Source organism: Lissotriton helveticus, chromosome 10, assembly GCF_964261635.1.
Source record: "Lissotriton helveticus chromosome 10, aLisHel1.1, whole genome shotgun sequence".
In the NCBI taxonomy this organism is placed as follows: Eukaryota; Metazoa; Chordata; class Amphibia; order Caudata; family Salamandridae; genus Lissotriton; species Lissotriton helveticus.
In genome coordinates, this window is record NC_136071.1 from 1,207,563,715 (window position 1) to 1,207,579,790 (window position 16,076).

Below are 16,076 nucleotides of genomic sequence, written 5' to 3' on the forward strand. Positions count from 1 at the left end.
GGGACCGGTTTTGGATTCATAATCCTCATCAGCCAGGCTATCTTGAATCCAGTGGCCAAGTGAGCAAGGGACTCACGTCTGAGCATACCCTGCCACACTTAGGGCGAACAAAGCGATACAAAAGGGGATGATGGACGGAGCGTTTGAGCAAATCAAACACTCACCCCAGTGAACTGATCTGGGTTTAATCCATCACCATTCTTTAGCTCACTCAGCCACCCCAGTTCAGACATGGCCATATGCAAATCAGTCTGACCCTGTGCCTCATGGGAACAGTCCAGCCCAAACTGCCAAGCCATGTCTTCCCTGGACCGGAAACAAGCATCCTGGGACCGGTTTCGGATTCATAATCCTCATCCGCCAGGCTATCTTGAATCCAGTGGCCAAGGGAGCAAGGGACTCATGTCTGAGCATACCCGGCCACACTTAGGGCGAACAAAGCGATACAAAAGGGGATGATGGATGGGGCGTTTGAACAAATCAAACACTCACCACCAGTCAACTGATATGAGTTTAATCCATCACCATTCTTTAGCTCACTCAGCCACCCCAGTTCAGACATGGCCATATGCAAATCAGTCTGACCCTGTGCCTCATGGGAACAGTCCAGCCGGAACTGCCAAGCCATGTCTTCTCTGGACCGGAAACAAGCATCCTGAGACCGGTTTCGGATTCATAATCCTCATCAGCCAGGCTATCTTGAATCCAGTGGCCAAGTGAGCAAGGGACTCACGTCTGAGCATACCCTGCCACACTTAGGGCGAACAAAGCGATACAAAAGGGGATGATGGACGGAACGTTTAATCAAATCAAACACTCACCTCAGTCAACTGATCTGGGTTTAATCCATCACCATTCTTTAGCTCACTCAGCCACCCCAGTTCAGACATGGCCATATGCAAATCAGTCTGACCCTGTGCCTCATGGGAACAGTCCAGCCCGAACTGCCAAGCCATGTCTTCCCTGGACCGGAAGCAAGCCTCCTGGGACCGGTTTCGGATTCATAATCCTCATCCGCCAGGCTATCTTGAATCCAGTGGCCAAGTGAGCAAGGGACTCATGTGTGAGCATACCCGGCCACACTTAGGGCGAACAAAGCGATACAAAAGAGGATGATGGATGGGGCGTTTGAGCAAATCAAACACTCACCACCAGTCAACTGATCTGGGTTTAATCCATCACCATTCTTTAGCTCACTCAGCCACCCCAGTTCAGACATGGCCATATGCAAATCAGTCTGACCCTGTGCCTCATGGGAACAGTCCAGCCGGAACTGCCAAGCCATGTCTTCTCTGGACCGGAAACAAGCATCCTGAGACCGGTTTTGGATTCATAATCCTCATCAGCCAGGCTATCTTGAATCCAGTGGCCAAATGAGCAAGGGACTCCCGTCTGAGCATACCCTGCCACACTTAGGGCGAACAAAGTGATACAAAAGGGGATGATGGACGGAGCGATTGAGCAAATCAAACACTCACCCCCAGTCAACTGATCTGGGTTTAATCCATCACCATTCTTTAGCTCACTCAGCCACCCCAGTTCAGACATGGCCATATGCAAATCAGTCTGACCCTTTGCCTAATGGGAACAGTCCAGCCGGAACTGCCAAGCCATGTCTTCTCAGGACCGGAAACAAGCATCCTGAGACCGGTTTCGGAATCATAATCCTCATCAGCCAGGCTATCTTGAATCCAGTGGCCAAATGAGCAAGGGACTGACGTCTGAGCACACCCTGCCACACTTAGGGCGAACAAAGTGATACAAAAAAGGGGATGATGGACGGAGCTTTTTAGCAAATCAAACACTCACCCCCAGTCAACTGATCTGGGTTTAATCCATCACCGTTCTTTAGCTCACTCAGCCACCCCAGTTCAGATATGCAAATCAGTCTGTCCCTGTGCCTCATGGGAAAAGTCCAGCCTGAACTGCCAAGCCATGTCTTCCCTGGACCGGAAACAAGCACACTGGGACCGGTTTCGGATTCATAATCCTCATCAGCCAGGCTATCTTGAATCCAGTGGCCAAGTGAGCAAGGGACTCACGTCTGAGCATACCCTGCCACACTTAGGGCGAACAAAGCGATACAAAAGGGGATGATGGACGGAGCGTTTGAGCAAATCAAACACTCACCCCAGTCAACTGATCTGGGTTTAATCCATCACCATTCTTTAGCTCACTCAGCCACCCAAGTTCAGACATGGCCATATGCAAATCAGTCTGACCCTGTGCCTCATGGGAACAGTCCAGCCCAAACTGCCAAGCCATGTCTTCCCTGGACCGGAAACAAGCATCCTGGGACCGGTTTCGGATTCATAATCCTCATCCGCCAGGCTATCTTGAATCCAGTGGCCAAGTGAGCAAGGGACTCATGTCTGAGCATACCCGGCCACACTTAGGGCGAACAAAGCGATACAAAAAGGGATGATGGATGGGGCGTTTGAACAAATCAAACACTCACCACCAGTCAACTGATATGGGTTTAATCCATCACCATTCTTTAGCTCACTCAGCCACCCCAGTTCAGACATGGCCATATGCAAATCAGTTTGACCCTGTGCCTCATGGGAACAGTCCAGCCGGAACTGCCAAGCCATGTCTTCTCTGGACCGGAAACAAGCATCCTGAGACCGGTTTCGGATTCATAATCCTCATCAGCCAGGCTATCTTGAATCCAGTGGCCAAATGAGCAAGGGACTCACGTCTGAGCATACCCTGCCACACTTAGGGCGAACAAAGTGACACAAAAGGGGATGATGGACGGAGCGTTTGAGCAAATCAAACATTCACCCCCAGTCAACTGATCAGGGTTTAATCCATCACCGTTCTTTAGCTCACTCACCCACCCCAGTTCAGACATGGCCATATGCAAATCAGTCTGTCAATGTGCCTCATGGGAACAGTCCAGCCCGAACTGCCAAGCCATGTCTTCCCTGGACCGGAAACAAGCATCCTGGGACCGGTTTTGGATTCATAATCCTCATCAGCCAGGCTATCTTGAATCCAGTGGCCAAGTGAGCAAGGGACTCACGTCTGAGCATACCCTGCCACACTTAGGGCGAACAAAGCGATACAAAAGGGGATGATGGACGGAGCGTTTGAGCAAATCAAACACTCACCCCAGTCAACTGATCTGGGTTTAATCCATTACCATTCTTTAGCTCACTCAGCCACCCCAGTTCAGACATGGCCATATGCAAATCAGTCTGACCCTGTGCCTCATGGGAACAGTCCAGCCCAAACTGCCAAGCCATGTCCTCCCTGGACCGTAAACAAGCATCCTGGGACCGGTTTCGGATTCATAATCCTCATCAGCCAGGCTATCTTGAATCCAGTGACCAAGTGAGCAAGGGACTCACGTCTGAGCATACCCTGCCACACTTAGGGCGAACAAAGCGATAGAAAAGGGGATGATGGACGGAGCGTTTGAGCAAATCAAACACTCACCCCAGTCAACTGATCTGGGTTTAATCCATCACCATTCTTTAGCTCACTCAGCCACCCCAGTTCAGACATGGCCATATGCAAATCAGTCTGACCCTGTGCCTCATGGGAACAGTCCAGCCCGTACTGCCAAGCTATGTCTTCCCTGGACCGGAAACAAGCATCCTGGGACCGGTTTCGGATTCATAATCCTCATCAGCCAGGCTATCTTGAATCCAGTGACCAAGTGAGCAAGGGACTCACGTCTGAGCATACCCTGCCACACTTAGGGCAAACAAAGCGATAGAAAAAGGGATGATGGATGGAGCGTTTGAGCAAATCAAACACTCACCCCCAGTCAACTGATCTGGGTTTAATCCATCACCATTCTTTAGCTCACTCAGCCACCCCAGTTCAGACATGGCCATATGCAAATCAGTCTGACCCTGTGCCTCATGGGAACAGTCCAGCCCGAACTGCCAAGCCATGTCTTCCCTGGACCGGAAGCAAGCCTCCTGGGACCGGTTTCGGATTCATAATCCTCATCCGCCAGGCTATCTTGAATCTAGTGGCCAAGTGAGCAAGGGACTCATGTGTGAGCATACCCGGCCACACTTAGGGCGAACAAAGCGATACAAAAGAGGATGATGGATGGGGCGTTTGAGCAAATCAAACACTCACCACCAGTCAACTGATCTGGGTTTAATCCATCACCATTTTTTAGCTCACTCAGCCACCCCAGTTCAGACATGGCCATATGCAAATCAGTCTGACCCTGTGCCTCATGGGAACAGTCCAGCCGGAACTGCCAAGCCATGTCTTCTCAGGACCGGAAACAAGCATCCTGAGACCAGTTTTGGATTCATAATCCTCATCAGCCAGGCTATCTTGAATCCAGTGGCCAAGCGAGCAAGGGACTCACGTCTGAGCATACCCTGCCACACTTAGGGCGAACAAAGCGATACAAAAGGGGATGATGGACGGAGCGTTTGAGCAAATCAAACACTCACCCCAGTCAACTGATTAGGGTTTAATCCATCACCATTCTTTAGCTCACTCAGCCACCCCAGTTCAGACATGGCCATATGCAAATCAGTCTGACCCTGTGCCTCATGGGAACAGTCCAGCCCGAACTGCCAAGCCATGTCTTCCCTGGACCGGAAGCAAGCCTCCTGGGACCGGTTTCGGATTCATAATCCTCATCCGCCAGGCTATCTTGAATCTAGTGGCCAAGTGAGCAAGGGACTCATGTGTGAGCATACCCGGCCACACTTAGGGCGAACAAAGCGATACAAAAGAGGATGGATGGGGCGTTTGAGCAAATCAAACACTCACCACCAGTCAACTGATCTGGGTTTAATCCATCACCATTCTTTAGCTCACTCAGCCACCCCAGGTCAGACATGGCCATATGCAAATCAGTCTGACCCTGTGCCTCATGGGAACAGTCCAGCCGGAACTGCCAAGCCTTATCTTCTCAGGACCGGAAACAAGCATCCTGAGACCAGTTTTGGATTCATAATCCTCATCAGCCAGGCTATCTTGAATCCTGTGGCCAAATGAGCAAGGGACTCACGTCTGAGCATACCCTGCCACACTTAGGGCGAACAAAGTGATACAAAAGGGGATGATGGACGGAGCGTTTGAGCAAATCAAACACTCACCCCCAGTCAACTGATCTGGGTTTAATCCATCACCATTCTTTAGCTCACTCAGCCACCCCAGTTCAGACATGGCCATATGCAAATCAGTCTGACCCTGTGCCTAATGGGAACAGTCCAGCCGGAACTGCCAAGCCATGTCTTCTCTGGACCGGAAACAAGCATCCTGAGACCGGTTTCGGAATCATAATCCTCATCAGCCAGGCTATCTTGAATCCAGTGGCCAAATGAGCAAGGGACTCACGTCTGAGCACACCCTGCCACACTTAGGGCGAACAAAGTGATACAAAAAAGGGGATGATGGACGGAGCTTTTGAGCAAATCAAACACTCACCCCCAGTCAACTGATCTGGGTTTAATCCATCACCGTTCTTTAGCTCACTCAGCCACCCCAGTTCAGATATGCAAATCAGTCTGTCCCTGTGCCTCATGGGAACAGTCCAGCCTGAACTGCCAAGCCATGTCTTCCCTGGACCGGAAACAAGCATCCTGGGACCGGTTTCGGATTCATAATCCTCATCAGCCAGGCTATCTTGAATCCAGTGGCCAAGCGAGCAAGGGACTCACGTCTGAGCATACCCTGCCACACTTAGGGCGAACAAAGCGATACAAAAGGGGATGATGGACGGAGCGTTTGAGCAAATCAAACACTCACCCCCAGTCAACTGATCTGGGTTTAACCCCTTCCATGCTCATGACGAGCTGGGCTCGTCATGAGGTAGCCTCCTCGCACGCTCATGACGAGCCCAGCTCGTCACGTAACATGCGGTTCGAAGAATCTCAGCGCGCGAGCGGAATTCCGCCCGCACGCATGCGGTTAATCCATCACCATTCTTTAGCTCACTCAGCCACCCCAGTTCAGACATGGCCATATGCAAATCAGTCTGACCCTGTGCCTCATGGGAACAGTCCAGCCCGAACTGCCAAGCCATCTCTTCCCTGGACCGGAAACAAGCCTCCTGGGACCGGTTTCGGATTCATAATCCTCATCCGCCAGGCTATCTCGAATCCAGTGGCCAAGTGAGCAAGGGACTCATGTGTGAGCATACCCGGCCACACTTAGGGCGAACAAGGCGATACAAAATGGGATGATGGATGGGGCGTTTGAGCAAATCAAACACTCACCACCAGTCAACTGATCTGGGTTTAATCCATCACCATTCTTTAGCTCACTCAGCCAGCCCAGTTCAGACATGGCCATATGCAAATCAGTCTGACCCTGTGCCTCTCGGGAACAGTCCAGCCGGAACTGCCAAGCCATGTCTTCTCTGGACCGGAAACAAGCATCCTGAGACCGGTTTCGGATTCATAATCCTCATCAGCCAGGCTATCTTGAATCCAGTGGCCAAGTGAGCAAGGGACTCACGTCTGAGCATACCCTGCCACACTTAGGGCGAACAAAGCGATACAAAAGGGGATGATGGACGGAGCGTTTGAGCAAATCAAACACTCACCTCAGTCAACTGATCTGGGTTTAATCCATCACCATTCTTTAGCTCACTCAGCCACCCCAGTTCAGACATGGCCATATGCAAATCAGCCTGACCCTGTGCCTCATGGGAACAGTCCAGCCCGAACTGCCAAGCCATGTCTTCCCTGGACCGGAAACAAGCATCCTGGGACCAGTTTCGGATTCATAATCCTCATCAGCCAGGCTATCTTGAATCCAGTGGCCAAGCGAGCAAGGGACTCACGTCTGAGCATACCCTGCCACACTTAGGGCGAACAAAGCGATACAAAAGGGGATGATGGACGGAGCGTTTGAGCAAATCAAACACTCACCCCAGTCAACTGATCTGGTTTTAACCCTTCACCATTCTTTAGCTCACTCAGCCACCCCAGTTCAGACATGGCCATATGCAAATCAGTCTGACCCTGTGCCTCATGGGAACAGTCCAGCCCATACTGCCAAGCCATGTCTTCCCTGGACCGGAAACAAGCATCCTGGGACCGGTTTCGGATTCATAATCCTCATCCGCCAGGCTATCTTGAATCCAGTGGCCAAGTGAGCAAGGGACTCATGTGTGAGCATACCCGGCCACACTTAGGGCGAACAAAGCGATACAAAAGGGGATGATGGATGGGGCGTTTGAGAAAATCAAACACTCACCACCAGTCAACTGATCTGGGTTTAATCCATCACCATTATTTAGCTCACTCAGCCACCCCAGTTCAGACATGGCCATATGCAAATCAGTCTGACCCTGTGCCTCATGGGAACAGTCCAGCCGGAACTGCCAAGCCATGTCTTCTCTGGACCAGAAACAAGCATCCTGAGACCGGTTTCGGATTCATAATCCTCATCAGCCAGGCTATCTTGAATCCAGTGGCCAAATGAGCAAGGGACTCACGTCTGAGCATACCCTGCCACACTTAGGGCGAACAAAGTGATACAAAAGGGGATGATGGACGGAGCGTTTGAGCAAATCAAATACTCACCCCCAGTCAACTGATCTGGGTTTAATCCATCACCATTCTTTAGCTCACTCAGCCACCCCAGCTCAGACATGGCCATATGCAAATCAGTCTGTCAATGTGCCTCATGGGAACAGTCCAGCCCGAACTGCCAAGTCATGTCATCCCTGGACCGGAAACAAGCATCTTGGGACCGGTTTTGGATTCATAATCCTCATCAGCCAGGCTATCTTGAATCCAGTGGCCAAGTGAGCAAGGGACTCACGTCTGAGCATACCCTGCCACACTTAGGGCGAACAAAGCGATACAAAAGGGGATGATGGACGGAGCGTTTGAGCAAATCAAACACTCACCCCAGTCAACTGATCTGGGTTTAATCCATCACCATTCTTTAGCTCACTCAGCCACCCCAGTTCAGACATGGCCATATGCAAATCAGTCTGACCCTGTGCCTCATGGGAACAGTCCAGCCCAAACTGCCAAGCCATGTCTTCCCTGGACCGGAAACAAGCATCCTGGGACCGGTTTCGGATTCATAATCCTCATCCGCCAGGCTATCTTGAATCCAGTGGCCAAGGGAGCAAGGGACTCATGTCTGAGCATACCCGGCCACACTTAGGGCGAACAAAGCGATACAAAGGGGATGATGGATGGGGCGTTTGAACAAATCAAACACTCACCACCAGTCAACTGATATGAGTTTAATCCATCACCATTCTTTAGCTCACTCAGCCACCCCAGTTCAGACATGGCCATATGCAAATCAGTCTGACCCTGTGCCTCATGGGAACAGTCCAGCCGGAACTGCCAAGCCATGTCTTCTCTGGACCGGAAACAAGCATCCTGAGACCGGTTTCGGATTCATAATCCTCATCAGCCAGGCTATCTTGAATCCAGTGGCCAAGTGAGCAAGGGACTCACGTCTGAGCATACCCTGCCACACCCAGGGCGAACAAAGCGATACAAAAGGGGATGATGGACGGAGCGTTTGAGCAAATCAAACACTCACCTCAGTCAACTGATCTGGGTTTAATCCATCACCATTCTTTAGCTCACTCAGCCACCCCAGTTCAGACATGGCCATATGCAAATCAGTCTGACCCTGTGCCTCATGGGAACAGTCCAGCCCGAACTGCCAAGCCATGTCTTCCCTGGACCGGAAGCAAGCCTCCTGGGACCGGTTTCGGATTCATAATCCTCATCCGCCAGGCTATCTTGAATCCAGTGGCCAAGTGAGCAAGGGACTCATGTGTGAGCATACCCGGCCACACTTAGGGCGAACAAAGCGATACAAAAGAGGATGATGGATGGGGTGTTTGAGCAAATCAAACACTCACCACCAGTCAACTGATCTGGATTTTAACCCATCACCATTCTTTAGCTCACTCAGCCACCCCAGTTCAGACATGGCCATATGCAAATCAGTCTGACCCTGTGCCTAATGGGAACAGTCCAGCCGGAACTGCCAAGCCATGTCTTCTCTGGACCGGAAACAAGCATCCTGAGACCGGTTTCGGAATCATAATCCTCATCAGCTAGGCTATCTTGAATCCAGTGGCCAAATGAGCAAGGGACTCACGTCTGAGCACACCCTGCCACACTTAGGGCGAACAAAGTGATACAAAAAAGGGGATGATGGACGGAGCTTTTGAGCAAATCAAACACTCACCCCCAGTCAACTGATCTGGGTTTAATCCATCACCGTTCTTTAGCTCACTCAGCCACCCCAGTTCAGATATGCAAATCAGTCTGTCCCTGTGCCTCATGGGAACAGTCCAGCCTGAACTGCCAAGCCATGTCTTCCCTGGACCGGAAACAAGCACACTGGGACCGGTTTCGGATTCATAATCCTCATCAGCCAGGCTATCTTGAATCCAGTGGCCAAGTGAGCAAGGGACTCACGTCTGAGCATACCCTGCCACACTTAGGGCGAACAAAGTGATACAAAAGGGGATGATGGACGGAGCGATTGAGCAAATCAAACACTCACCCCCAGTCAACTGATCTGGGTTTAATCCATCACCATTCTTTAGCTCACTCAGCCACCCCAGTTCAGACATGGCCATATGCAAATCAGTCTGACCCAGTGCCTAATGGGAACAGTCCAGCCGGAACTGCCAAGCCATGTCTTCTCTGGACCGGAAACAAGCATCCTGAGACCGGTTTCGGAATCATAATCCTCGTCAGCCAGGCTATCTTGAATCCAGTGGCCAAATGAGCAAGGGACTCACGTCTGAGCACACCCTGCCACACTTAGGGCGAACAAAGTGATACAAAAAAGGGGATGATGGACGGAGCTTTTGAGCAAATCAAACACTCACCCCCAGTCAACTGATCTGGGTTTAATCCATCACCGTTCTTTAGCTCACTCAGCCACCCCAGTTCAGATATGCAAATCAGTCTGTCCCTGTGCCTCATGGGAACAGTCCAGCCTGAACTGCCAAGCCATGTCTTCCCTGGACCGGAAACAAGCACACTGGGACCGGTTTCGGATTCATAATCCTCATCAGCCAGGTTATCTTGAATCCAGTGGCCAAGTGAGCAAGGGACTCACGTCTGAGCATTCCCTGCCACACTTAGGGCGAACAAAGCGATACAAAAGGGGATGATGGACGGAGCGTTTGAGCAAATCAAACACTCACCCCAGTCAACTGATCAGGGTTTAATCCATCACCATTCTTTAGCTCACTCAGCCACCCAAGTTCAGACATGGCCATATGCAAATCAGTCTGACCCTGTGCCTCGTGGGAACAGTCCAGCCCAAACTGCCAAGCCATGTCTTCCCTGGACCGGAAACAAGCATCCTGGGACCGGTTTCGGATTCATAATCCTCATCAGCCAGGCTATCTTGAATCCAGTGACCAAGTGAGCAAGGGACTCACGTCTGAGCATACCCTGCCACACTTAGGGCAAACAAAGCGATAGAAAAGGGGATGATGGACGGAGCGTTTGAGCAAATCAAACACTCACCCCAGTCAACTGATCTGGGTTTAATCCATCACCATTCTTTAGCTCACTCAGCCACCCCAGTTCTGACATGGCCATATGCAAATCAGTCTGACCCTGTGCCTCATGGGAACAGTCCAGCCCGTACTGCCAAGCTATGTCTTCCCTGGACCGGAAACAAGCATCCTGGGACCGGTTTCGGATAAATAATCTTCATCAGCCAGGCTATCTTGAATCCAGTGGCCAAATGAGCAAGGGACTCACGTCTGAGCATACCCTGCCATACTTAGGGCGAACAAAGCGATAGAAAAGGGGATGATGGACGGAGCGTTTGAGCAAATCAAACACTCACCCCAGTCAACTGATCTGGGTTTAATCCATCACCATTCTTTAGCTCACTCAGCCACCCCAGTTCAGACACGGCCATATGCAAATCAGTCTGACCCTGTGCCTCATGGGAACAGTCCAGCCGGAACTGCCAAGCCATGTCTTCTCTGGACCGGAAACAAGCATCCTGAGACCGGTTTCGGATTCATAATCTTCATCAGCCAGGCTATCTTGAATCCAGTGGCCAAATGAGCAAGGGACTCACGTCTGAGCATACCCTGCCACACTTAGGGCGAACAAAGTGATACAAAAGGGGATGATGGACGGAGCGTTTGAGCAAATCAAACACTCACCCCCAGTCAACTGATCTGGGTTTAATCCATCACCGTTCTTTAGCTCACTCAGCCACCCCAGTTCAGTCATGGCCATATGCAAATCAGTCTGTCAATGTGCCTCATGGGAACAGTCCAGCCCGAACTGCCAAGCCATGTCTTCCCTGGACCGGAAACAAGCATCCTGGGACCGGTTTTGGATTCATAATCCTCATCAGCCAGGCTATCTTGAATCCAGTGGCCAAGTGAGCAAGGGACTCACGTCTGAGCATACCCTGCCACACTTAGGGCGAACAAAGCGATACAAAAGGGGATGATGGACGGAGCGTTTGAGCAAATCAAACACTCACCCCAGTGAACTGATCTGGGTTTAATCCATCACCATTCTTTAGCTCACTCAGCCACCCCAGTTCAGACATGGCCATATGCAAATCAGTCTGACCCTGTGCCTCATGGGAACAGTCCAGCCCAAACTGCCAAGCCATGTCTTCCCTGGACCGGAAACAAGCATCCTGGGACCGGTTTCGGATTCATAATCCTCATCCGCCAGGCTATCTTGAATCCAGTGGCCAAGGGAGCAAGGGACTCATGTCTGAGCATACCCGGCCACACTTAGGGCGAACAAAGCGATACAAAAGGGGATGATGGATGGGGCGTTTGAACAAATCAAACACTCACCACCAGTCAACTGATATGAGTTTAATCCATCACCATTCTTTAGCTCACTCAGCCACCCCAGTTCAGACATGGCCATATGCAAATCAGTCTGACCCTGTGCCTCATGGGAACAGTCCAGCCGGAACTGCCAAGCCATGTCTTCTCTGGACCGGAAACAAGCATCCTGAGACCGGTTTCGGATTCATAATCCTCATCAGCCAGGCTATCTTGAATCCAGTGGCCAAGTGAGCAAGGGACTCACGTCTGAGCATACCCTGCCACACTTAGGGCGAACAAAGCGATACAAAAGGGGATGATGGACGGAGCGTTTGATCAAATCAAACACTCACCTCAGTCAACTGATCTGGGTTTAATCCATCACCATTCTTTAGCTCACTCAGCCACCCCAGTTCAGACATGGCCATATGCAAATCAGTCTGACCCTGTGCCTCATGGGAACAGTCCAGCCCGAACTGCCAAGCCATGTCTTCCCTGGACCGGAAGCAAGCCTCCTGGGACCGGTTTCGGATTCATAATCCTCATCCGCCAGGCTATCTTGAATCCAGTGGCCAAGTGAGCAAGGGACTCATGTGTGAGCATACCCGGCCACACTTAGGGCGAACAAAGCGATACAAAAGAGGATGATGGATGGGGCGTTTGAGCAAATCAAACACTCACCACCAGTCAACTGATCTGGGTTTAATCCATCACCATTCTTTAGCTCACTCAGCCACCCAAGTTCAGACATGGCCATATGCAAATCAGTCTGACCCTGTGCCTCATGGGAACAGTCCAGCCCAAACTGCCAATCCATGTCTTCCCTGGACCGGAAACAAGCATCCTGGGACCGGTTTCGGATTCATAATCCTCATCCGCCAGGCTATCTTGAATCCAGTGGCCAAGTGAGCAAGGGACTCATGTCTGAGCATACCCGGCCACACTTAGGGCGAACAAAGCGATACAAAAAGGGATGATGGATGGGGCGTTTGAACAAATCAAACACTCACCACCAGTCAACTGATATGGGTTTAATCCATCACCATTCTTTAGCTCACTCAGCCACCCCAGTTCAGACATGGCCATATGCAAATCAGTTTGACCCTGTGCCTCATGGGAACAGTCCAGCCGGAACTGCCAAGCCATGTCTTCTCTGGACCGGAAACAAGCATCCTGAGACCGGTTTCGGATTCATAATCCTCATCAGCCAGGCTATCTTGAATCCAGTGGCCAAATGAGCAAGGGACTCACGTCTGAGCATACCCTGCCACACTTAGGGCGAACAAAGTGACACAAAAGGGGATGATGGACGGAGCGTTTGAGCAAATCAAACATTCACCCCCAGTCAACTGATCTGGGTTTAATCCATCACCGTTCTTTAGCTCACTCAGCCACCCCAGTTCAGACATGGCCATATGCAAATCAGTCTGTCAATGTGCCTCATGGGAACAGTCCAGCCCGAACTGCCAAGCCATGTCTTCCCTGGATCGGAAACAAGCATCCTGGGACCGGTTTTGGATTCATAATCCTCATCAGCCAGGCTATCTTGAATCCATTGGCCAAGTGAGCAAGGGACTCACGTCTGAGCATACCCTGCCACACTTAGGGCGAACAAAGCGATACAAAAGGGGATGATGGACGGAGCGTTTGAGCAAATCAAACACTCACCCCAGTCAACTGATCTGGGTTTAATCCATTACCATTCTTTAGCTCACTCAGCCACCCCAGTTCAGACATGGCCATATGCAAATCAGTCTGACCCTGTGCCTCATGGGAACAGTCCAGCCCAAACTGCCAAGCCATGTCCTCCCTGGACCGGAAACAAGCATCCTGGGACCGGTTTCGGATTCATAATCCTCATCAGCCAGGCTATCTTGAATCCAGTGACCAAGTGAGCAAGGGACTCACGTCTGAGCATACCCTGCCACACTTAGGGCGAACAAAGCGATAGAAAAGGGGATGATGGACGGAGCGTTTGAGCAAATCAAACACTCACCCCAGTCAACTGATCTGGGTTTAATCCATCACCATTCTTTAGCTCACTCAGCCACCCCAGTTCAGACATGGCCATATGCAAATCAGTCTGACCCTGTGCCTCATGGGAACAGTCCAGCCCGTACTGCCAAGCTATGTCTTCCCTGGACCGGAAACAAGCATCCTGGGACCGGTTTCGGATTCATAATCCTCATCAGCCAGGCTATCTTGAATCCAGTGACCAAGTGAGCAAGGGACTCACGTCTGAGCATACCCTGCCACACTTAGGGCAAACAAAGCGATAGAAAAAGGGATGATGGATGGAGCGTTTGAGCAAATCAAACACTCACCCCCAGTCAACTGATCTGGGTTTAATCCATCACCATTCTTTAGCTCACTCAGCCACCCCAGTTCAGACATGGCCATATGCAAATCAGTCTGACCCTGTGCCTCATGGGAACAGTCCAGCCCGAACTGCCAAGCCATGTCTTTCCTGGACCGGAAGCAAGCCTCCTGGGACCGGTTTCGGATTCATAATCCTCATCCGCCAGGCTATCTTGAATCTAGTGGCCAAGTGAGCAAGGGACTCATGTGTGAGCATACCCGGCCACACTTAGGGCGAACAAAGCGATACAAAAGAGGATGATGGATGGGGCGTTTGAGCAAATCAAACACTCACCACCAGTCAACTGATCTGGGTTTAATCCATCACCATTTTTTAGCTCACTCAGCCACCCCAGTTCAGACATGGCCATATGCAAATCAGTCTGACCCTGTGCCTCATGGGAACAGTCCAGCCGGAACTGCCAAGCCATGTCTTCTCAGGACCGGAAACAAGCATCCTGAGACCAGTTTTGGATTCATAATCCTCATCAGCCAGGCTATCTTGAATCCAGTGGCCAAATGAGCAAGGGACTCACGTCTGAGCATACCCTGCCACACTTAGGGCGAACAAAGTGATACAAAAGGGGATGATGGACGGAGCGTTTGAGCAAATCAAACACTCACCCCCAGTCAACTGATCTGGGTTTAATCCATCACCATTCTTTAGCTCACTCAGCCACCCCAGTTCAGACATGGCCATATGCAAATCAGTCTGTCCCTGTGCCTCATGGGAACAGTCCAGCCTGAACTGCCAAGCCATGTCTTCCCTGGACCGGAAACAAGCATCCTGGGACCGGTTTCGGATTCATAATCCTCATCAGCCAGGCTATCTTGAATCCAGTGGCCAAGCGAGCAAGGGACTCACGTCTGAGCATACCCTGCCACACTTAGGGCGAACAAAGCGATACAAAAGGGGATGATGGACGGAGCGTTTGAGCAAATCAAACACTCACCCCAGTCAACTGATCAGGGTTTCATCCATCACCATTCTTTAGCTCACTCAGCCACCCCAGTTCAGACATGGCCATATGCAAATCAGTCTGACCCTGTGCCTCATGGGAACAGTCCAGCCCGAACTGCCAAGCCATGTCTTCCCTGGACCGGAAGCAAGCCTCCTGGGACCGGTTTCGGATTCATAATCCTCATCCGCCAGGCTATCTTGAATCTAGTGGCGAAGTGAGCAAGGGACTCATGTGTGAGCATACCCGGCCACACTTAGGGCGAACAAAGCGATACAAAAGAGGATGGATGGGGCGTTTGAGCAAATCAAACACTCACCACCAGTCAACTGATCTGGGTTTAATCCATCACCATTCTTTAGCTCACTCAGCCACCCCAGGTCAGACATGGCCATATGCAAATCAGTCTGACCCTGTGCCTCATGGGAACAGTCCAGCCGGAACTGCCAAGCCTTGTCTTCTCAGGACCGGAAACAAGCATCCTGAGACCAGTTTTGGATTCATAATCCTCATCAGCCAGGCTATCTTGAATCCTGTGGCCAAATGAGCAAGGGACTCACGTCTGAGCATACCCTGCCACACTTAGGGCGAACAAAGTGATACAAAAGGGGATGATGGACGGAGCGTTTGAGCAAATCAAACACTCACCCCCAGTCAACTGATCTGGGTTTAATCCATCACCATTCTTTAGCTCACTCAGCCACCCCAGTTCAGACATGGCCATATGCAAATCAGTCTGTCCCTGTGCCTCATGGGAACAGTCCAGCCTGAACTGCCAAGCCATGTCTTCCCTGGACCGGAAACAAGCATCCTGGGACCGGTTTCGGATTCATAATCCTCATCAGCCAGGCTATCTTGAATCCAGTGGCCAAGCGAGCAAGGGACTCACGTCTGAGCATACCCTGCCACACTTAGGGCGAACAAAGCGATACAAAAGGGGATGATGGACGGAGCGTTTGAGCAAATCAAACACTCACCCCAGTCAACTGATCAGGGTTTAATCC